Below are 25,478 nucleotides of genomic sequence, written 5' to 3' on the forward strand. Positions count from 1 at the left end.
GCTTATCCACTGTTTCTAACTGAACCAAGCCACCAAATGTTATGACTGAATTACTGGTCTCTCTGCTCCATTTCTTACTTTAACTCTACAATTATTATCTACAATTAAAAAAATCAAGGGAATCTTCCTATCAAATCATTAAAAAAAATCCCCACGATAATGATTCATCTTGGAGTAATTTATTTTTTTCCAGTATGATCTTTGTGGCCTGGCCCTTGCTAAATCCCCTTACATTATCATTCTAGGTCATTGTCTACTTTCCACATACTGTTCAAGCCCAATTTTCTTTGTTACTGGAAAGTGTTAAGATTTTCTTTATCAATTCAAGGGAAACTACTACTTCTCTAGAACGTGTTTCCAACAACTTTTGCAAAGATGGCGCCTTCCTATCCTATCCTTCATGTAAATGTTATGATGAGAGAAATCTTTGAATTCTGCCATTTTTCTCAATACCGCTTTGGATTTACGCCCTATTAAATTTGCGGACTAAAGGATACCAGGTTTCCTTTGTTGTTTGTGAGTATTCTGCAGATCCTTAAAAAGAAGGAGTATTCTCCTTTACTGGAGGTGAGCATTAGAGTTCTTCAGAGAAACAAAACAAACAGGAGGTGTATAAATACAGAAGCCGACTTATTATAAGGAACTGGCTAACGGTTCCAGAAGCTGGCACATACAAAATGTGTTGTGTGGTCCAGCAAACTGGAAACCCAGAAAGGCTGATGTTCCAATCCAAAGGTTGTCTGCTAAAGAACCTTCTCTTCCTCAGGGGAGGGTTAGTCATTTTATTTATAATGCCTTCAAGTGATTGGATGAAGCCCACTGACATTAGAGAACAATCTGTTTTACTCAAAATCCATCAATATAAATGTTAATTTCATTCAGAAACACTCTCACAGAAACACCTAAAATGTTTGGCCGTACCATGGCCCAGCCAGGTTGATGTGTAAAATTAACCTTCACAGAGTCCAAGTGCCATAGTTATATGTAAGACTCCTTTAACAATTATGATTATGTGGTGTAGGTCCACTTGACCCATATATTTGTTCCCATACTTTTCATATTCAGATTGGAAGAAGTGTAATGAAGATGTATATTGTTACTATGTTACTTTTTTTTTTCCTTTGCATCTCCTATGGTTTCAGATTTATGACAATTGGGGAGCTGGTTTAGTAGATAAATAATTATTCATATTCTATGAACTTCACTGTGTATATCCTATACTATAAAAAATCCACTTTTGTCTCCTTTACTGATACTATATTTAACTCTATTTTGTCAAATATGAAGAGTATGATCCCTATTTCTGTATTTTTCTGCTATATATTTGACTGTTACTTAGTTTTCACCTTTTAAATATCCCTATATGTGTTGCTTCTGTACAGAAACATCTTAGACATCTTTAACAGTCAATCTGAATTTTTTATCAATAAGTACTGCATTCTTATATGTGCTGTCTTTTTAGAAAAAAAAATGTTAAGATTTATTTATTTGAGAGAGAGAGAGAGAAAATGAGTATGAGTGGAAGGGGCAAAGGGAGAGAGATAATCTCAAGCAGACTCCACATTGAGCACAGCATCTGATGCATGACTCGATCTCATAACCATCTCATAACTCTGAAATCACAACCTGAGGCAAAACCAAGAGTCATACCTTTAACCAACTGCACCACCCAGACACCCCACCCTGGTGCTGTCTTTTTTTAAAGTGTGTTTTTGTTTTTGGAGACGGTTTGTATATATATTTTTAAAGATTTTATTTATTTATTCATAAGAGACACAGAGAGAGAGAGAGAGAGAGAGAGAGATGCAGAGACACAGAGGGAGAAACAGGCTCCATGCAGGGAGCCTGATGTGGGACTTGATCCCAGGTCTCCAGGAACACACACTGGGCGGAAGGTGGCACTCAACAGCTAAGCCACCGGGGCTGCCCTCCTCACACAAATTTTAAGTTGTACAGGGTCTACTTTGTCAGACAAAGCACCTATTGTATATAATCTTTTATTTGTAATTACATTGAATAAGGCACTGGTAGAAATATTTCCTGTCATCTTATTACACTTGACAACTTTTCCTCTTATCCTGGAACGGGGTTCAACTCTGATCTACTACAGCCTCTAGTTCTTAAATATTTCCTTTTCCAATATTCCTTTCAAACCCTTGCACTTACTTTCATACTTTGAAGTAACACTACAGAGTTCAGTGAGAGTAGGTTTTTCTTACTGAATCTTTGCAAGGGAGGTGTCCATTCATTTCTCCAACCAACACACCATCCAACCAAATAAATATGTGTGTACATATAAATGCAATTATACCCATGTGTGTATGTGCCTGTATGTGCATGAGCATGAGAGAGAGAAACTCCTTACCTGTCAACCAATAAAAATACCACTGGTTATCTTTCACTTACAATCACTATGCATCTCACAAGAAAGGCGTCCTTGAATGTAAATGAGGTAAACACCACAAAAGTTTGAAGTATCATCAGGGAAACAGTACCAGAAAACAGGAAAATGTTGTGATTAGCCAATGAAGAAAAAACTCTGGTATTCATACTTAGAGAACAGAAAGGAGAATAATCAAGTAAGTAATGACACAGGAATGCAAAGAAGAACCAGTACATTATAGCACTCTGGGAGACATGGCAAATTTTCCAAGGCCACCCACCTAGCTTAAGACTTTTCATACAACAATAAGTTCTACCTCTTGTCCTCACTTACTTATTTTCCACACAACACCCAGATGGCATCTTTCATAATTTATGTCAGATTGAGGTATATTGTGCTTAACCTATAAATGACTTATTTTACTCAAAATAGAATCCAAAATTCTTCCTTTGTTCTCATCTTTCTCTGAGCTCAAGTAACTTGGCCTCATCCCAAACATTCTCTCAACACTTTGATTCTTTGAAAGTTCCTTGAACAGACCAAGCCTGCTTGTGCCTTAGACACATCGTCTCTACTTTCCCTTAGGATATCATTCTTTCCCAAAGATTTTGGCTGAAAAATTGCCACAAGAGAGGGGCCTTCTGGTCTATTTACAAGAGAACCATCCATTCTTCTACTTTTTGGCCAGGTTTTGTTTATCTATAGTGCTTATTATCAGCTGAAAGATAATTTCTTTCTATTTGTTCAAGTTCTACCCACCTCATTTGAATGTAAGTTTTCTAAGCTCAGAATGGTCAACAAATGTTTATTGAATGCATGAATGAATGATGGTGCCATTTTGGTGGCTTCTATATAAATGCAACATCTAGAACAACAACTTTAATATAGTGATAGGCAATAATACACATTCTGAATAGATTGTGTAAGTGGTTAACTTGGATCAATACTATTTGTTTCATAACTGCAGTTCATTACCAAGAAGGAGGAATGTTAATTAACAGTATAATCATAGATAAAAGCCTGTTAAATACATTTGATGGAGGAGGAGTTTGATTCATCGCAGATTAAAATGTGATGGGTCAAGAACAAGGTATTAAGTGACTAATTGGTCAAACAAGATATTTATGAAGGCTAGAAAAAAATGTGAGTCAAATAAGAGGGACCTAAGATAGGCAAAAATATAGGTATTTTGCAGTGGAGAGAGAAGTGCTAAAGGAAAATCCTCAGATAACCTAAAAGTACTCAGGAAGATAAACAAAGTTTCTTCCATTGACACAGAAAGACAGAACACATTTAGAATTGACCGCATGAGGAACCCAAGAAAAGAGTATAGACAAGAAAAGTTTACCTATAAACACTATATATGAAGGAAGACCAATCGTATTTGTGGACCACTGAAGAAAAATGGAAAGCATCCTGGCATGAGAGCCAAGGTGAATAGTGTAATGTTAACTGTTAAATATCAGCCTAGTGGCGCCAATGGAAGGATGAAAGATAAGCACCTTGACTGCAAGGCTTAATTATACTAAGATCACATGCTTTATCTGATCCATTATTAGGAAACCTAAGTTTGAATCAGTCAATCATAAACAATTGTTACATTTTTACAAAAGTGAAATAAACTAGGGAAGTGTCCCTCAAAAAACTATTGAATAATCTTTTATCTTTACCACAGAAATTTCACATTGTCTGAGATTTACTCTCTTCTCTTGCACAGATTGTTAGGCTGGGAAAGTTGTACAACTTGCTCCTCCCCACACACAGAGCTTCACAAGTACACGCACACACCATAACTAACCTATCTCCAACATTTTTTTACTTACTTAACTTGCTTCAGCCTCTGTGCACCCACGTTCCCTCTCATTCTCCTACATGTGTGTAAATGTTAAGTAACCCACAATATTTTCATACTAAAGGCTGAATCCAGCATTGGTTGAGTTAGGATACACTGAGATGGTATCATGTGATGGGGTTATATGACAGAAAATGAACACAGCATCAATTCCTTGATCCATTCTTATACCCCTCGTTAACACCTAAGGCTTAAAATGGGCAAGAAGAGAGGTTAGTTTCGTATAAATTATGGAAGTATCTGTTTTTTAATACATAAAAGTCTTATGCTTTAGCAACTCTTGGCTTCTGGTGGTAAAGTCTTTACCATTTTAAATAAAATAATGCTAAAACTCATGCAAAACCACAGGTGGTTCAAGAAACATTTGGTACTGTAAGAGGGTAGAACTCTCCTAATAACAAAGATTATTTTTTTATTTATAGTAAGAATTATAAGTAATGGGTTCCATTATATTCTGTTAATTTCTCCTGAAAATGAGTAATTAAGTTGATCTGTAAAATCATTCTGAAACACTTTTCACCTTTATTAGTATTCTTTTGAAAATATTATTTAGCTCATATTGAGTTGAACATCAAATATATGTTCATGAGTTATATTTTCTAGAAATATTCTTCTAGTGCTTTATTTTAAATATTTGAATTAGCATAGTGCTAGTTTCTAAAGGTTCCATTTCTTAAAGAGTGGGAGTTAATGTAAAATGGGATGGTCAATGATGATATTATCATCCATGCAGTTCCAATGTAATTAACATGTTCTAGAAATCAAATATTCTGTCAAACAAGTAAAAAACAATTACAGATCACAATATGTAAGACAAAGTGTTGGTTGTTTGTTTTCACAGGATAAATGATAAAGAAAAATATCCTCAGGGTATGGTAGAGATTTGGCAGTGAATGAAGAATGAAAAAACCAACCAGCAGTGGTAAGAGTGGACATCCCTGTCTTGTTCCTGATCTTAGGGGAAAGGCTCCCAGTGCTTCCCCATTGAGAATGATATTTGCTGTGGGCTTTTCGTAAATGGTTTTTAAGATGTCGAGGAAAGTTCCCTCTATCCCAACACTCTGAAGGGTTTTGATCAGGAATGGATGCTGGATTTTGTCAAATGTTTTCTCTGCATCTAATGAGAGTATCATATGGTTCTTGGTTTTTCTCTTGCTGATATGATGAATCACATTGATAGTTTTACAAGTGTTGAACCAGCCTTGTATCCCGGGGATAAATCCTACTTGGTCATGGTGAATAATTTTCTTAATGTGTTGTTGGATCCTATTGGCTAGTATCTTGTTGAGAATTTTTGCATCCGTGTCCATCAGGGATATTGGTCTGTAATTCTCCTTTTTGGTGGGATCTTTGTCTGCGGAGAAAAGGGAACCCTCTTACACTGTTGGTGGGAATGTGAACTGGTGCAGCCACTCTGGAAAACTGTGTGGAGGTTCCTCAAAGAGTTAAAAATAGACCTGCCCTACGACCCAGCAATTGCACTGTTGGGGATTTACCCCAAAGATTCAGATGCAATGAAACGTCGGGACACCTGCATCCCGATGTTTCTAGCAGCAATGTCCACAATAGCCAAACTGTGGAAGGAGCCTCGGTGTCCATCGAAAGATGAATGGATAAAGAAGATGTGGTTTATGTATACAATGGAATATTCCTCAGCCATTAGAAACGACAAATACCCACCATTTGCTTCAACGTGGATGGAACTGGAGGGTATTATGCTGAGTGAAATAAGTCAATCGGAGAAGGACAAACAGAGTATGTTCTCATTCATTTGGGGAATATAAATAATACTGAAAGGGAATATAAAGGAAGGGAAAAGGAATGTTGGGAAATATCAGGAAGGGAGACAGAACATAAAGACTCCTAACTCGGGGAAACGAACTAGGGGTGGTGGAAGGGGAGGAAGGTGGGTGTTGGAGGGGAATGGGTGACGGGCACTGAGGCGGACACTTGATGAGCACTGGGTGTTTTTCTGTATGTTGGTAAACTGAACACTAATAAAAATTAATTAAAAAAAAAAAGAAAAAACCAACCAATTGCAAAAGTAACAGACATGTTGCATTTACAAGCTGAAGATCTTTAGAGATTTTCCATGTCTGGATAGATCTCAGAGTTATTATAAATAATAGGAGTATGTAATCCTTTTTAAGCAGCTTAGATAAGGGCATGAAATGTATTGACCAGAGTAATTCTTGTGAAACTCCACACCCTGTCACTTCACATGTATCAAGCCCGATCTAGACACTCATTTGCAAAGATGTCTGAGAAAACAGCCTGGAGATCAGTATAGCAACAAATCTATACCAATCTACATCTTCAAGAATTTTATAGCATTCCTCTTCATCTTCAGTTGAGTGTGTTCCTGCTTAGACTCCACTAATAATAATGCCTTAAAAGCTCAAGTCCACTCAAGTATGGTGGATATGCTTTGTGGTTTCCTTGCTAAATGTCAGACCAGTTGAAGTCAGGTCACATGTTTTCTCATTTCATGGGAGAACTTGGTCCTTTTTACAATGACACAACATTCCAAAAGACTTTTGCATGGTTTCACATGGGGTCTGGATCATGTTGCACATATGTAGGCATGGCCTTCCATGACAAGTATACAATATGTTGAATTAATATATTTTCATGGAATTTGTATCAATTTAGTACATGCTATAAAAGTTACATTACATGTTCAAAAGCTTTCTCAACTTCTAATATGCTATAGTTCTATGCTCTCAGGCCAAATAGAAAAGATCAAGGTCCTCAAAGTAGTTTTTGTATTCAATTGCGGGATTATTTTTAAGTATCATATGACTAAAATTATTTTTAGAAAATTACCATATGCCTCTAGGTTTCAAAAGGACTCATGTATTTCTGCTTTCAGTTCATTTTTTTCAACATCAAAGTTTTTCAAGTTAGAGGGCATTTTTTAAAGTATATTTATTTTCTGGAGGCTCAGCCATTTTCTTTATCCCCCAAATACTATACAATTCACAGGCATTTTTACATAATTTGCTAGCTTCTTCTGTATTGATGACAATTAGTCCTTATTATTCCCTATTGGGGTAATCAAATTTTGGTGAGTATGTTAGCTATCTAAAATGTTGAAATTATGTGGGTTTTTATACTAGTTTCATAATAGATTTGCTTATTTAGCATAATGATATAATCTACTGTTGTAATTGGTATTCAGTTAAATTTGTTTCTGGTAACCTTTGCCTGTCTAAAGCTTTTTTCATTTCTTTTTTCACTGTACCTTTTTTATTAGCTGTATGTTTTCCTTGCAAATGCCTCATCCGTTTTTGAAAACACTTTCTTTATAAGTTAAAGAAAATTGCCAATTTTAGAAAATCTCTTAACCCAGTATAACCTACTTGACCGATAACCCTTTTATGTTTTTGATTATAGTTTTCTTGTGATCATTACACACTGCCATTGAGAACATTTTCTGAGTTCCTTCTTCAAAAAACAACAAAAGAGCAATGACAAACATAAGGCAATAACTTCAAACATAAAGCAAAGTGAAATAACGAAATTTTCTAAAGACACTGGAGTTTAAAAGCAAAGTCTGAGAAAATACAATATAAAAAGTGAATATGTGGAGATTAAAGATGATTAAAAGATACTTTTAAACTCCCCAAAGGGAAATATCAAAATATTCATACTTGCTATTTTACTAATCGTCTGAGCTTGCCTATGAAAGAGACTAATGTATTCAGAGGGGAAGTTATTTGAGAGTTTAGTTTTTATCTTATTATTTGTAGGCAATTATAAAAACTCCCTATAGAATTATTTACAAAAAGCAACCCAAAAACATCTGAAGGCACACATATTCTGTATACACCCACACACACACACACACACACACACACATGCACATGCACACAATGATGGACCTAAAAATAATAGACCAACTCATAAATATTTTTCTCTTATTCTCAGGGATGAGCTACTAATAATGGAACTAAATGTCAACAGCTGGGGCGTCTGGGTGGGGCTCATAGGCTGAATGTCTGTCTTTGGCTCAGGTCGTGATTTCAGGGTCCTGAGAATCAAGTCCCCGCATTGGACTCCCTGCAGGGAGTCTGCTTCTTCCTCTGCCTATGTTTTGGCCTCTCTCTCTCTCTCTCTAATGAATAAATAAAATCTTTTAAAAAATGTTAACAGCTACATCTACTATCCTAGATTTAAATCTTACCTCAATTGAGTATCTTTAAACCTGTTACTTAAGCCTATTCACATTTACTTCTATACTTTATCTACAATGATACACTGGTTGTAGATATAGAAATTATTAATCATATAAATATTTTATATAATTCTTATATAAAAAGCACATATTTTGTATGATATTTGAGTCCATTTCTTTTTTATCCATTTCTTAACCTTGAAATCCATATGCTGATTTATCTTCATTTATAGGAGTCTGAAAATTATATTTAACAAAAAAATTAAACACCATTAAATAGTATCCTCATAGTCTAGGAAAAGCCTGAATAAGCTAATTTGAGGTCATGTTAAATTATAAATGCATGTTGTATTTCAGGATTAGCAAGAGAAGAAAGCCAAAATGAGGAGAAAGTTACTTTTCAGCCAATGGTGCAACATCAGTGAAGAATACTGTCAGCTAATTACTAGGGCAATTTGTAGGGAAACGCATTAAAATCACAGTAGAATATGCAGTGGAAGCTTAGATAAGCATATTATAATAATGGAATGTGTACAGTCTTACTCATTCTATAAAGTACAGTGATCCAGAAAAGTAGCTTCTTTGCTATTTCCCTTTAGTGATTTGGCCTCTTGTTTCCCCCCGAGTGATTCTTCCACTGATTATCTCTTCCACTAGATGGCAGGCAAGAGGAGGGAGTGGTAGTGAATCTACAACCATGACCACAATTACTTTCTAAAGCATTAAAATTGATGACTAAATGCAGCCAAACTGAATAGTGATCAGCGTACGGAAGATAAAAAAACTCAATTAGTTTGAACTAAATATTAATAACAGCAGCTGCAGGAGGGACTATATTCTCTTAAGGTTCCATCAGTCTTTATTTTATCTTTCTCTGGGAAATATTCCCTATTTAGAAAGTTTAGCTTCACTTATGTTTTCCTAAAACAACATGTGCATCGCCTCTGTAGTACTCAACACATTTCTGACTGAATAATTTCTCAAGGTTGATTTAACGCACACCTCCCCACCAGCTCCCAAATACAAATCTTGTAAGATAGGGACTTACTCAGTTTTTTTAAATTTCTTCATCCACAGACTCAGCATAATGCACCGGGAGACAGTATACGTTAAAAAATTATGTATTGATGAGCACTGAGCAATGTACAGAATTACTGGATCACTATATTGTACACCTGAAACTAATATAACACTGTGTTTTAACTATACTGGAATTAAAATTAAACATACACAAAGTATTTAAGGAGTAACTAAAAAAAAAAAGGAATAAAATTAAATTAATGGCATTATACTGTTTGGGCTCAATTTATTCATTTATCTTAACCAGTAAAACTCATGAGAATGATACATGGAGACTTTATAGTCTCTTTATTAAACCAGTTATAACATTTAGGTAAGATATGCTCAGAAGAATGCCCTAATGATAATATTGATACCTAAGGGAAGATGCCCACAAAAAGAGGATAGGAACACAGATATATGGGCTCTCTGAGCATATGAACAGTATTTTACCATGTTATAGTTCAGTATATGGCATGCTAATTTCTCTGATGAGAAATCTAAAATTGCATATTAGAAGATAACACTGTCCTTGCTGCTCCTTGTCCAGTTCATGTTCCATGCTATTGAATTACCTTTCTGCCTTGAAATCTATCTTCCTCGTTCTTTACGGCTGAGAAGATTCTGTGCTGATTCCTCAGGGAACATCTACATATTACCTTCTCAATAAAGTGTTCCCCAGTTTCCTAGGTATATAATTGTTCAGTTCTCTCTGTTCCCATTGCACATTTTGTAACCTCTGCAATTTAACAAATTTTATTGTGCTTAGCAGTTTACATGTATGTTTCCTCCTAGCTCTTGGATCTCCTCACAAAATGAACTATCTTTTTATCTATAGTAGTTTTCACAGTTCTTGACATGTTAGACTCCTATAAAATTTGTCAACTAAAGTAGTAAAGTACATTTAGGTTGAAGGAGAGCTAAAGAGCTTTATCATTGAGAACAGGTATTGAAATAGTATAATCAATTAAAGATTAAGTTCCATTAAGTAATATAAGACAAAAATCAATTTTTGAGAGTTATATCCTTCTTTTACTTCTATGATTTGATATTTAGCTATTCACCTCTGTTGGATGGTTCTAAAAGTATTTTAAGTCTTATTACTATAAATATGTGTTTTTTTTTAAATCATCTATTGATTCAACTGAATCCCAACCATAACCCCATCAAAATAATTTGATAGATTTTGAACACCTGGTTCTAAAATTTATATGGACTATATTCCTCTAAAAGAGCCAAAATATTCTTGAAAAAAATAGAGGATTTACTCTACAAAATTTTATTAAAGTTATAATAATGAAATAATGTGGGTTTGTCACAAGGATACACTTATATAGTCCAACACATAAAGAGACCAAAAGGACACCAATATTTATAAAAATGTCATTTCAGAGCAGCATAAGAAAGCCAGTCTTTTCAATAAAGGGTAATTATTAAATGGAACAACCATATAAAAATGTAATGACACATAACTGTTCACAGTAAGTAATCAGATACAGGCAGAATTTATATCTAAAAGAGAATTTTAAAAAGTGAAGATTAGATGATATATAAGAATATTTTCACTAATCTGAAAATACATATTATTAACCCAACCTTTTGGCATATGATTTTGCATTTCTTCCCTAAAGATGTGAAGTATATTGACCTACTGTCCCCTTTTAACTTTTGGTGTGACAATTTGGCTTATTTTGTTTAAGATAAGCCAGAAATGACAGGGTGCCATTTGCAAGCTCAGGACTTAGAGGGCTTTGAGTGTTTCCTCTTCACTTTGCTCTTGCCTAGAGAACATGGGCCAGCAAGCCCTCTGGTCCTGGGAGAAAGATGGGAGAGGCACATGGAGAGCCATTCCATTTGGGGTGAAGCCTAAAGCAGACACAACTGTACCACATATGTTTGATGAGAAACAAAGCCACCCTACCAACACTAATTCCCCTGTATACTTGTTAGGATAAATTAAATATTGTTGTTTGAAGCTATTGAACACTGGGATGCTGTGATATTGGAGCACTACTTTCAGAATACCTAACTAACTAACTAATCTGGGGAAGAAAAACTCTTTTTATTTTTTATTTTTTATTTGAAAAACTCTTTTTAAACACAAATTAACACTCAACATAAAAAATATTAATAATTGAGTTACATTAAAATCAACAACTTTTGTTATCAAAAACCATAATTATAAGAGTGAAATTTAAAGGGGAACTTTTTTTTCCAGAAAACATAAAAGTACTTTTACAAATCAACAGAAAAAAAGACATTAAAATTGAAAAAAAATAAAATAAAATAAAATAAAATGAAATTGAAAAACATGCAAGAGATTTTTAGACATTTCATTAAACACTCTATACAAATGACAAACGTTTGAAAAGATGCCCCATTTTATTATCAATTGCACTAACAAAAATTTCAAAAAAATAATGAAAATTCATGATTCATTAATGAAAATTATGAAAAATATGAGATACCATTACATACCCTACAATTAACAAAATATAAAGGCCCCAAAACAACAGATGTTGGGTATGAGGCAACTTAAACTCTCATACATTGTTTCAGTAGAACTGTGAAAAATCATTTGGCATCGTTTAGTAAATTTATTAATACATGCACGCATGATTGATCATTCTACTCATACGTGTACATGGAACAAACACTTCTATGTAATTGTGAGTTATAAGAAATATTAAAACAGGGGATCCCTGGGTGGCGCAGCGGTTTGGCGCCTGCCTTTGGCCCAGGGCGCGATCCTGGAGACCCGGGATCGAATCCCACATCGGGCTCCCGGTGCATGGAGCCTGCTTCTCCCTCTGCCTGTGTCTCTGCCTCTCTCTCTCTCTGTGACTATCATAAATAAATAAAAGTTAAAAAAAAATTAAAAAAAAAAGAAATATTAAAACAAAATTAAACGGACAATGAATAAACACCATATAGACACTTATCAGGTGCAGTTACACTTTGCTCAGAGGATACTTCATAGCCATTTGTGCATGTATTTATATCAAAACGCTGAAGAAATTAATGGACTAAATACCATCTCAAGATAAAAAAAAAAAAAAAACCCGGGACCCTGGGTGGCGCAGCGGTTTGGCGCCTGCCTTTGGCCCAGGGCGCGGTCCTGGAGACCCGGGATCGAATCCCACATCGGGCTCCCGGTGCATGGAGCCTGCTTCTCCCTCTGCCTGTGTCTCTGCCTCTCTCTCTCTCTCTGTGACTACCATAAAATAAATTAAAAAATTTAAAAAAAAATAGATAACTCTCATTTAAAAAAAAAAAAAAAAACCCTTAAAAATTCAAAATGGAGGAAATAATAAAAAAAAGCACATAACTTAAAAGGACAAATAAACTGCATAATATAGTAAAACTGAAATGAAGATTATAGTTATTTGAAAATATTAATTTTGATAATTCTTCCATAAAAATTATGAAGAAAATTTAAAAAATACAAAGTGCCAATATGAGCAATGAAAAAGGGAACTTCAAAAAAAAAAAAAAGAAAAAGGGAACTTCTTCATGAATTTAATGAGACTACTTAAAAAATTTAGTCAATAAAGCAAGCAATTCTAGTAAATGCAAAACTATTTTTAATAAAATTATAAAATTATATAAAATTATTTTTAAATATAAAATTATAGAAACCATTAAAGCTATTGAAATCTAAGTGGAAGAGTGCTGAACTTTATACATTTATGTGGAAGAAAAATAGCAACAAACATATCTTCTAAAAAATAAGCAAAACAATAAATAAACTTTTTCTACAAGAAGTTTTATGAAATGGTTTTCTCAATCTGGTTGAAATGATGAGTGAAATATCTTTTAAAATGGAAGTGAAAGAGGTTTTAAGGATGTGATAGTGTTTTCTGGAAGGGGAAAAAAAAAAACTGTCCTCTCTCATGGCTTAGTACAACTTCAGTTTCCATTTTAAGAAATGCAAGTTTTTTTAAGCGATGCACACTCATTTTTAATACATTTTTATGAACATCTACAAGTTCTCAGCTTCTAATTACTATTTTTATTGTTATACAGGGAAAGTGCTATCTTCTGAAATATATTTTCCTATATTAAACTGTATTTTGTGTTTTCCAAGGAAAATTAATCCCCAAAGTAACAGTCAAGATGATTATTATGACTTAAATGACACCAATTTTAAGAAACACAGATTTGTCTCTGTGCTAAAAAGGACACTCTTTTCACCAGTTAAGATACAAAAGGGAATAAAATTAAATAATATCTTGATCACATTTTTTTCCAAATATTAATTTATTACTTCAAAACTTTGAATCCAGCCACACAGAGGTAACTAAGTCCAATAATTATCATTCAAATTAATTGTAGCTCTACTCATTTTGAAGTAATTAAATACAGGATTTTTTTTAGTACTCATAGAAAAGTTGACACTAACTTGACCAAAGAAATTCATAAGATGTATAATTAATACCATGTAGGAGATACTTGAAATGTACCTTATCATTATATGATATGTATTTTACACCTGAAAGTGTAGAAAAAATAAAATTTTATAAAAGTTTTTCATTCTAAAGATCAACTTCAAAATAGAAAAAGAATACAGCTGAGACAAAATTTATGTTTTTCAAAATAATTCAACAACAAATATGCAATCTATTTCTGTATAATGATAAAATATGTTTTAATTTTATATTAAGATATTAGAGATAGTTATCATATCATAATATACATGTTCGGATTATTTATCAAACACTGCTAAAATAGAAAAGCTCTAACAAACTACAAAAGTAATTTGATGTCTCCGAAACATTAATATGAACTAGAAAAGCAGCAAGCAATGATTCACTATGTTCATACACTATTTTAATACCCCAAGAGGTAACTATAAATAAAACTTTTTGATCTTTTTTTTTGTTTAATTTAAAATCAATTTGCCAACACTTGTTATAACTCCCAGTGCTCATCTCATCGGGTGCCCTCCTTAATACCTGTCACCCAGTTACCCTACCTCCCTACCCACCTCCTCTTCTGCAACTCTGTTCCCCTGAGTTAGGAGTCTCTCATGGTTTGTCTTCCTCTCTAATTTTTCACCAATTTCCCCCCTTCCCTATTTCTTATATTCCACATATGCATGAAATCATATAATAATTATCTTTCTCTGACTGACTTATTTCACTCAGCATAATACCCTCCAGTTCCATCCACATTGATGTAAATGGTAGGTATTCATCCCTTTTGATGGCTTAGTAATACTCTCTCGATAGAATGATAGATAGATCACATCTTCTTTATCCATTCATCTGTCAAAGGACATCGTGACTCCTTTCCAGTTTGGCTACTGTGGACATTGCTGCTATGAACATTGGGATGCAGATGTCCCATTGTTTCACTACATCATTGGGGTAAATACCCAGTAGTGCAATTGCTGGGTCATAGGATAGCTCTATTTTTAACTTCTTGAGGAACCTCCACACTATTTTCCAGAATGGCTCCACCAGTTTGCATTCCCACCAACAGTGGAAGGGGGTTCCTCTTTCTCCACATCCCTGCCAACATTTGTTTCCTGTCTTGTTAATTTTAGCCATTCTCCCAGGTGTGAGGTGGTATCTCACTGTGGTTCTGATTTGTATTTCCCTGATGGCAGGTGATGTGGAGCATTTTTTTCATATGCTTGTCAGCCAAGTGTAGGTCTTCTTTGGAGAAATGTCTGTTCATGTCTTCTGCCCATTTTTTGACTGGATTGTTTGTTGAGTTTCATAAGTTCTTTATAGATCTTGGATACTAGCCCTTTATCTAATATGTCATTTGCAAATATTTTCTCTTATTCTGCAGGTTGCCTTTTAGTTTTGTTAACTATTTCCCTGGCTGCACAGAAGCTTTTCTTGATGAAGTCCCAATAGTTCATTATTACTTTTGTTTCCCTTGCCTTTATAGATGTGTCTTGCAAGAAGTTTCTGTGGCTGAGTTCAAAAAGGTTGTTGCCTATGTTCTCCCCTAGGATTTTGATTGATTTTTGTCTCACATTCAGATTTTTCAACCATTTTGGGTTTACCTTTGTGTATGGTGTAAAATAATGGTCCAGTTTCATTCTTCTGCACGTGGCTATCCAATTTTCCCAAGACTACTTATTGAAGAGACTGTCCTCTTTACAGTGGATATTCTTTCCTGCTTTGTCGAGATGAGTTGACCATAGTGTTGATGGTCCATTTCTGAGTTCTCTACTCTGTCCCATTGATCTATGGGTCTGTGTCTGTGGCAATAACATACTGTCTTGATGATCACAACTGAGTACACCTTGAAGTCAGGCATTGTGATGGCCCCAGCTTTGGCTTCTGTTTTCAACATTCCTCTGGCTATTCAGGGATTTTCTTGTTCCATACACATTTTAGAATTATTTGTTCCAACTCTCTGAAGAACATCCATGTTATTTTGATAGGGACTGCACTGCTTGTGAAAATTGTTCTGGGTAGCATAGACATTTTCACAATATTCATTCTTCCAATCCATGAACACGGAATGTTTTTCCATCTCTTTGTGTCTTACTCATTTCTTTCATAATTGATCTTTTTCACATAATTTTGTTAATGACATTATTTGAAACATCATTTGAAAGTATGGATTTTAGCAGGTCTCTATGAAGGTCTCTGCATGGTTACATTTTTTTAATCCCTCAATGTATTTTTGTAATGGGCAAAAAAAAAAAAAAAGACTTAATATGTTGGGTCAGGAAAACAGTAAGTGGAATTATATACACACACACAAACACACACACACACACAAGCAGTTATGGCTAATGAATTATAATGAGTGACATTAGTTTGGGTACCAAAATGAAGTTGCAGGTGTTCATTCACTTTCCCATCCCTCAATTAATTTTAGTTGATTTTTCTACTTAATTATCTCTTTCAAAGCTCTGGAAGATACTTGACTCTTGTAGCTTATTACAATGTATTTTCCTCCCCCCATGAGCTCTTGGCAAAGAGTTGTATGATATATGAACCAGTGAAAGCACAAGTTGTGGTATTATATCTGAGTATTATATATACTCAGAACAGAGGTCTCTCCTCCTAGCCTAGATATGCTCCCTCTTTAATAATAAGAACCATCTCTTATTATTTTTCCTTTGTTAAACATAGTTCCTGATATTTTTAAAGCATTTGTTGAATATATGTTTATACAGGAAGGAGAACATGAATGAACAAAAATGTGTATGTTCACTAATACAGTTAGATTCTGACAACTTATGTTTTTGTTTTTGCTGGTGCTAATGCTGTTTTTAAAATAACTCCACAAATTCATTGACCATATCTTAATATTTAATGGTTTATTTGTTATTTTTCAGGGACTGACCTAGAGGATGCAGATGATTTTACAATAATAGCAATGAAGATGATAATGAAGTAAGATAATATTATCTTTCTATTTAATGAACACATTACTATAGAAATTAAACACAAAGAAGGGACACCTGGGTTGCTCAGCAGTTAAATGCCTGCCTTCGGCTCAGTGTGTGATCCCAGAGTCCCAGGATCGAGTTCCTATTGGGCTCCCGGCATGGAGCCTGCTTCTCCTTCCATCAATGTCTCAGCCTTTCTGTGTGTCTCTCATGAATAAATAAAAATCTTTTTTTTAAAATAAATAAAAATCTTAAACACACAAACACATATACACACACAAAGAAAAGACTGATATGCAGTGTAGCCTGAGAAATATCATGTTAATATATAGTAGTTGTATTTCTCTCTCTCTCTTCCTCTCTCTCTCTCTCTCTCTCTCCCCCCCTCCTGATATCAATAATTATTAGAAAAGTCTGCCTAACTGAAGTAATGGACCATCTTATTCTTAAAAATGAAAAATTATTAGTTCTTCAAGTCATTGGTGGATAAGGAGGAGTAGGAGCTCAAACTGAAAAAGGATACCAGAATAAGTAGTGGAAAGTTTTATGTCAAATTAATTAGCTTAGATTGTTTTCATAGCTGGTGATTGATTTTAAATAGAGCAGTGGCAGTGGAGAGGAGTATTTTGATTGACAAAATTAAAGAATATATTAATTTTAGTTGATCAACATTCCATGATACTTTTGAAAACTAGTCAGTGATATAATACATAGATACAAAAGTGAAGCTATATTTACCAGCAAGTTTACCTTTATTATACCAAGTTGGTATAATACCTATATTGTCTTTAAAGAAAGGTAATTCTTCCTTTCTCGAATGTTCTTTTATTCCACTTTATTAAGATATAATTGACATATAACTGTATAAGTTTAATGTGTACAGCATAATGACTTGACATGCATATATACTGCAAAATAATTACAGTAAGTTTAGTTAACATCCATCACCTCATAGAGTTGCATTTTTTTTTCCTTTGTGATGGGAACATTTAGGATCTACGCTTTTACCACTTTCAAATATACCATACAGCACTGTTAGCTACAGTCATCATGTTGTACATTATATATCTGAGTATTATACAACTGGAAGTTCGCACTTTTGGACCACTTTAACCTAATTCTTCCATCTCCAACCTCTGGCAACAACAAATCTGAAACCTTTTTTTCCATAAGTATGCTTTCATTTTAGATTCCACATATAAGTGAAATCATACAATATTTGTCTTACTTCACTTATGTGAATAAGCAGAATAGCAACAGGTAAAATTGTTGGATCATATGGTATTTCTCTTTTTTAATTTTCTGAGGAATCTCCATACTGTTCTCCATAGTGGCTGCACCTATTTACATTCCTCCCAAGAGTGCACAAAGCATCCTCACCATCATGTGCTATCTCGTCTTTTTAATGGTAGCCATTCTAACAGGCGTGAGGTGCTATCTCATGGTGGTTTTTATTTGCATTCTCCTAATTATTAAAGATGTTGAGCACTTTTTCCTGTACTTATTAACCATTTAAATATCTTCTTCAGAAAAATGTCTATTCAGGTCCTTTAGCCATTTTTTAAATTGCATTATTTGGGAATTTTAGTACAACTGAGTTGTGTAAGTTCTTTACATATTTTGGTATTATTAATAAAAGTTATTTTAAAATTTGAGTTTTAGTCTCAACATTTATTTTTCCAAAGATGCTGAGAATAGCACATTATAATTTACCATTGCTTTATCTAAAATCAAGGAATTATGGTAATAATGGAAGCAGGAACTTATAAATCTCCCCATGTAATCAAAGCATTTTAACATTATATTATGCTCAATTTTACAGGTTTTGTCTGAATTCCTAAAGGAAGTAATGTTTCTTTTTATTTTTACAAAATCCTTTGACTATATAGATACATCTACCCAAAACATTGTAAATTTGTTTCAGACTACGCGTTGCTGTTCTAAGGACCAAGTATCTGTATAAGCCATGATGATTTAGAACTGGAAAAGAAGAATGATTAAGATACAGAATCATAACTTTAGTAACATAAGTCTTTTAAAAAATCTATTTGTGGTAGCATATAAATTCAAGAAATGCTAATCTCAAGGTAATGGATCTATAACAAATTTGTTCAATTTCCATGTTGGACTGGTTGAGTAGAAAAGGTATTGAAGAAGGTATTTTCTCTTACCTTCAAAGAAACATGAATTAATATTAACATAAATTTAGCAGTTAAATTAGGAGTGCCCACAGAAAAGCCTTGTGGTAGCTACCGTAAAGTTGTGTTTCCATTAAGTCTGAGGATTTCAGTGGATCCTTGTCTTATTTAGAAAAAATAAATTATATATGAGTAATGAAAATACAAGATAATTTATACAGCTATATCCTCATAATGAAACTCTGACACTATAATTTATTCCTTAAAGTTCATACCTAAAGTAAATTACTGTAACTTCTGTATGCTTATCTGTGTTATATGCATGTAGGAAAAGCATTATCTACTGGGTAAATTACTATTACAATGAATAGATAATGATTTCTATATATTTTCAAGCACAAAAGTATTATATTAAATTTATTGCATTTTTAGTTCCCCAAAATAATGTTTGTTTTATTAAAACATGCCAAGGGTAATTTTTTTTAAAAAAACCCAGTACTGAAGACTTATTTGGGATTTCAATTAAGATAGAAGAGAACTGATGTTTCTGCCCATCCCCCAGGCTAAAATGTACTATGAATGAAGAAATGAAGGAAAAGCAGAAAATAAAGCCACATACCCTATAAAGCAAGAAAATACATAATTCTAACAGATTATATATGAAGAAAAAGTGTTAAGAGATGAGAATTACAAACTAGAAATGGAGATCATGCAGTGAGGAAGTATGTATGTGGAATCTGGCAAAAACAAAAATAGTACAACAGATACAAATTAAAACCCACAAAAATTCTATCATGAAACAGCCATATAATAATTACAGACACTAATGCTTCATATTATAATTATATATATTGTATATGTAACAATCATCTGTTATGTCTAACAGATATAAATTACAAACAATGGGATGATGTCCTAGAAGTGGGCAGAGTAAGAAGTTCTAAGAATCAGTTTCTCCACTGAAATAACTATTGAGGTAGCAAGAACTGTCAGTATAAACCATTTCAGAACTCTGTTGTCTGGCTGAATACTTGCAGTGTCCAGGGGAGAGCTTAATGAAAAAAGAAACTGGTATATTTCAAATTTTGGTGTTTCACATATCACCTACCACTTCCTGATTCCCAGCCTATGGCAGACAGTCCTGGAGAAGGTAATTTGCATTCTTCCTGTGGTTGGCTACTGCCATGGTGAACCTAAAGACCTTGTCCTCCAAAAATATGGGTTGTGTGTTTTGACCAGCCTGAAGGTTCACTGGCATGCAGGCTGGACATTGTTTCAACCACACTGGGCTGAAGTAACTTGTTGGAAGGCATCTATCAAAATAATTTTAAAAAGGCACTTTTTTGTTTAGTTTTTCTTATTGAATTCAGACATTTAAGGAGATCTCTGTGAGGTCATTAAGTGACTGCCAAGTTAATGAAACAGATATTTGAGTGACCACAAAGAACAAGGAACATAGTTATTGCAAAAATAGTTTGGAAAGGTCACTAAATCAAGGAAAGTTGGATGACTGTAGCTCTCAACAAAACAACACTAGGGACTGAGAAAATCTGATTTCCAACATTACCAGATAGAATTTTCAGTATGTTCAGTTATTAACAAAAACAAAAAATTACAAAGCACACAAAGAAACAAAAAAGAGAAAAAGAATGAAGAAAAATAGGGGATCCCTGGGTGGCTCAGCAGTTTAGCACCTGCCTTCAGCCCAGGGTGTGATCCTGGGGTCCAGGGATCGAATCCCACATCGGGCTCCCTGCATGGAGCCTGCTTCACCCTCTGCCTGTGTTTCTGCCTTTCTCTCTGTGTCTCTCACGAATAAATAAGTTTCAAAGGTGAGGCGGGTGCAGGACATTTGAAGAAATGATGGTTTGAAACTTTAACAGCCAAAGACAAAGAGTGCATCTTGAAAGTAGCAAGAGGGGTGCAAGAGGGAGAGGGGATTTGGCTAAGTGCCTGTCTTCGGCTCAGGTCATGATCCCACAGTCCTGGGATGGTGTCCTGCACTGGACTCCCTGGCTCAGCAAGGAGCCTGCTTCTCCCTCTCCCTCTGACTGCTGCTCCCCTTGCTTGTGCTCTCTTGCTCTCTATCAAATAAATACATAAAATCTGAAAAAGAAAGAAAAAAAGAATCAAGAGAGAGGTGATTCAATAAATACAGGATACTTTACTCAAGGTTATCAAAAAGAAAAAAAAGGATACAAGAGATGATACTGATATGGATATAGATATAAACATATGATATCTGCCTAAATATTGAGATCTTTTGGACATTTTTCTCTGGATGGGATGGATGGGGGGCACTAGCACATGTGCAGGGGCATCCTGGCAGGCTGGAAATTCAGGAAGAAGTTGATATTGCAATCTTAAGCCTCAATTCCAGAATGCAGAGATAAGAAAAACAGGCATGGTCAACTGAATTTTTCCAAGGCTACCAATGGGAAAAATAGTCTCTTAAAGAAATAGTGCCAAAACTTGGTAACTACATTCAAAATAATGAAATTGGACCTCTATCTAAATCCATATATAGGGATCCCTGGGTGGCGCAGCGGTTTAGCGCCTGCCTTTGGCCCAGGGCGCGATCCTGGAGACCCGGGATCGAATCCCACATCGGGCTCCCAGTGCATGGAGCCTGCTTCTCCCTCTGCCTGTGTCTCTGCCTCTCTCTCTCTCTCTCTCTCTCTCTGTGTGTGTGTGTGTGACTAATAAATAAAAAAAAAAATTAAAAAAAAATAAATAAATCCATATATAATTATTAACTCAAAACTGATTAAAAGCCTAAATATAAGTTTTGAAACTATAAAACTCTTATAAGAATACATAAGGGTAAATTTGACACCAAGTTACAAAAATAAAAAAAAAAAGAAAGAAAACATAGATAAAGTGGATGGCAAAAAAAAATTCCAATTTTTGTGCATCAAAGATTATTATGAAGAAACAGTAAAGAACCCAGAGAATGGTAAAATACTTATAAACTATGTATCTGGTAAAAATATAACATAAAGAAGTTATAAAGTATTATATCTTATCAACAAAATGACAACCCAAATTAAAAATGTACAAAAAACTTGAATAGACATTTCCCAAAGAAAATAGACAAAAAACCAAGAAGTACATAAAAAGATTTTCAACATCATTGATCTTAAAGAAAATGCAAATCAAAACCACAATGAAATGGCTCACTGGAATGGCTAAAAGAAATATAAAGAAAGATAGCAAATAGTGGTTTGTCCCCTCCCTCCTCCCATTTGATTAACTAGATGAATTATTAACAATCCTCATTCTGTTCCTCTCCAGTTTTCAGATTTCCAGGCGTCAGTGATCATGAACTCTACAGTCACCTAGCTGAAAAATGACCACCTGACTTTGAGCTTTTTGGCCCTTGGTTCTGTGAACTCGGTATCTGCTAATGGTAACCTGTAGTCTATATAATCCAGCCACCTAACCACAAGAGCTGTTAACTTTCACTAACCTGTCCTCTCAATAAGCATTAATCACCCACTGACAATGTGCCCATCTCATCCCTGGCTTTTCTGAACAAATTATCATGGGGGCCCATTCAATTCCTTCAGCCATCCATACAATGGCATAGACTCCGCCTCATAGGAGCAGTCACTGCGTGTTGCCTATGAATACCATCGACAAGTATCATATGAAGGAATTAGGCTGTCACTCACCAGCAAGAGTTAGCGAGTACATGGATACCATTCTCTCGACATCCTGTGAAGAAATACCCTTCGACTTGCAAACAAGTGTGTGTACTATGGTTCTAGAGTCCAGCAGAGAACCATCTTTTTGTGGCTCTTTCATTTATAAAACATGCTTGACAGGTGGTAATCAGGTTGTGGGAGATACTTGTTTGGGGTAAAGGCATCAAGCAGTTTGAGCTTAGGGGACACCTCGGTGGCTCGGTGGTTGAGCGTCTGCCTTTAGTTCAGGGAGTGACCCTGGTCCTGGCATGGACTCCCACATTGGGCTCCCTGCAGAGAGGAGCCTGCTTCTCTCTCTGCCTGTGTCTCTGCCTCTCTCTCTGTGTCTCTCATGAATGAACAGATAAAGTCTTTTAAAAAGAGAGGGAAAAAAAAAAAGCAGTATGAGCTTAGGAACCACATGTTTAGTAAGTTCTTAGAAATACCCAGAAAAAGCAATTTTAATTTTAGTGCCATGTGAAGTTGAGTCTAGGTAGAAGTAGAGTCTAGGTAGTTGAGTGAGGAACTGGAAGATTTTGTTGTCAGGCAAAAAGGATGGTTCAGCAATCATATTTTTCTCCAAAATATTCCACTGTTGTATACGAATTTAATTTTTCTATTATTGTACAAAAACAACCATGTACGTTAAAAAATCAGAATAAATCAAAATTTTAATTTTTTAAGACTTTAAGCTTTTTATAGCTTCAAGCTTTGAGTTGCCTTTAAACAGTACTAGATATCTAGACTCTTTTGATAATTTTGTAAAGTATTAATAAAAAGTAAAGGATTACAGACACTAGGGAGGTGTATCTAAAATAAGGGAAAGTAAATTCGTTTACTCTTTGTAAACTTACAGTATAATTGAGTGCACTTTCCTTAGCTCTGAGGCCTGGTTCTTTACAGGGCCTCCAACTTTCCACTTTTAGTGCAGTGAATGGGAAAACAGCATGGAAATGCAATGACTCAATTCTTTTACCCTGAACCACTTAAATAAGTGAAGGGATATTTACTCTAGCTATTTCTGATCCTGTATAAACAGGGCTTTTGATAGGGCATTGCAATTCACTCACGTTAACTACAGAAACCATAAAACAAAACCAACTTAGAAGCCAGGAGGAAAGGAACTAAATTCTCTTCAAATGTAGTATTATCTGAATAACTATCCTCCAGAGACAATGCTGAAAAGAGACCTAAGTTTAAACTGTGACACTGACACATACTCTTCTTTAGAAAAATTTCCTACATCTCTAGATTTGGTCTTTAAATTGGCAGTATGACTCTAGCTGTCCTGTATTATTCAGACTTCTCCAGAGAAACAGAACCAACAGGGTATGTATACATACAGAGAGAAAAATTTATTTTAAGGAATTGGCTAACACGATTGTAAAGGCTAACTAGTTCAAAATCTGCCAGGTGGGCTGGCAGGCTAGTGATGCAAGGAAAAGTTGATGTAGCTTGATTCCAAGGGCAATCTGGAAGCAGAATTCTCTCTTCCTTAGGGGATCTCAATCTGTTTTCTGTTAAGGCTTTCAACTGATTGGATAAGGCCTATTCACATTATGGAGGGTAATCTGCTTTACTGAAAGTTGGCTGATTTAAATGCCAATCTCATGTTTAAAAAAAAAAAAAAAACGCCTTCAGGCTGTATTTGACCAAATGTCTAGATGCCATGGCCCAATAAAATTAACACATAAAATCATCTATCACATATACCTAATAATAAAGTAAGGTGGACTAAATGAATAACGGGTTTTATTCTCTGGATCTTTAGTTTGCAGAGCTTAAGGGATATACATAAACCTACAGGTGAACAGCTAGTTTTGACAGAACCTTCAGTCGTATTGCTAAAAGTAAGTCAGAGAACGACATAAAGTACCAATGGCAAGCAATTCTGTGGTAAAGAAAAACAGGAGAGAAAAAAAGAAATCACTGAAAAGAAAATTTCTTGAAGTTTGGGAGGAAATGTACCTATATTAGTGAATTAAATTAAGTCAAAAATTTTTGGTCTTGTTAAAGAAAGCTTGCATTGTCAGTTTTTATCTTTCTTTTTTATACTTCTATGTTATTTAAATTTTCATAGCATACAAATAACTTTCAAGCATTTTTTTATATATATACATGAAGGATTGATATTGACTGAATTAAAACTTCAGTGGTTAGGTACTTCTGTACTTTAATAACCATATCAGCTTTAAGCAGATGCTACCATCTGTTTTAAAGCCTCTAGGAAAATTTAAACTAAGTTTAAACTATAAACAGAGGATGACTTATTTCTCATTAAAGAGAGGGAGAAGCTGATGATGTAGGTAAAATCACTTAGAACAATTTGCCAATGTTCCTCCAATTAAAATAGTGTCAATCAAAATTGGTTACAGAGATTCCGCAATATGAAAATTTTTACTTCGTTTTAGACTCACTCGTTTGCAACCTTTTGCCTTTAGCTCTGAATATTCTTAAAATCTTTCCTTTCCATGTATTTGTGTGCTATATTAAAATAGAGAGAAGGGATCCCTGGGTGGCGCAGCGGTTTGGCGCCCGCCTTTGGCCCAGGGCGCGATCCTGGAGACCGGGGATCGAATCCCACATTGGGCTCCCGGTGCATGGAGCCTGCTTCTCCCTCTGCCTGTGTCTCTGCCTCTCTCTCTCTCTCTCTCTCTGTGACCATCATAAATAAATAATAAAAAAAAATAAAAATAATAAAATAGAGAGAAGAAGAGAGATAAAGATAGGATACCCAGTAAAAGGAAAAACAATTGGGAAAAGAAATGAAGGAAATATCTCACAAAAATGTAAGAGTATTTTGGAGAAATACATAGAGAT

The 25,478-nt window shown here is 34.7% G+C and overlaps 1 long non-coding RNA gene across 1 annotated transcript in view; it reads left to right on the forward strand.

Moving 5' to 3' along the window:
* Window positions 1-22,825, forward strand: part of LOC140598475 (uncharacterized) — a 43,151-nt gene extending 20,326 nt beyond the window's left edge. The window contains exons 2-4 of the long non-coding RNA XR_012000900.1: window positions 5,077-5,157; window positions 16,781-16,838; window positions 22,267-22,825. This is a non-coding gene — a long non-coding RNA (uncharacterized lncRNA). The remainder of the gene's footprint in view (window positions 1-5,076; window positions 5,158-16,780; window positions 16,839-22,266) is intronic.
* The last annotated feature ends 2,653 nt before the right edge of the window (window positions 22,826-25,478 follow it).

This window comes from Vulpes vulpes, chromosome 4 (assembly GCF_048418805.1).
Source record: "Vulpes vulpes isolate BD-2025 chromosome 4, VulVul3, whole genome shotgun sequence".
Taxonomy (NCBI): Eukaryota; Metazoa; Chordata; class Mammalia; order Carnivora; family Canidae; genus Vulpes; species Vulpes vulpes.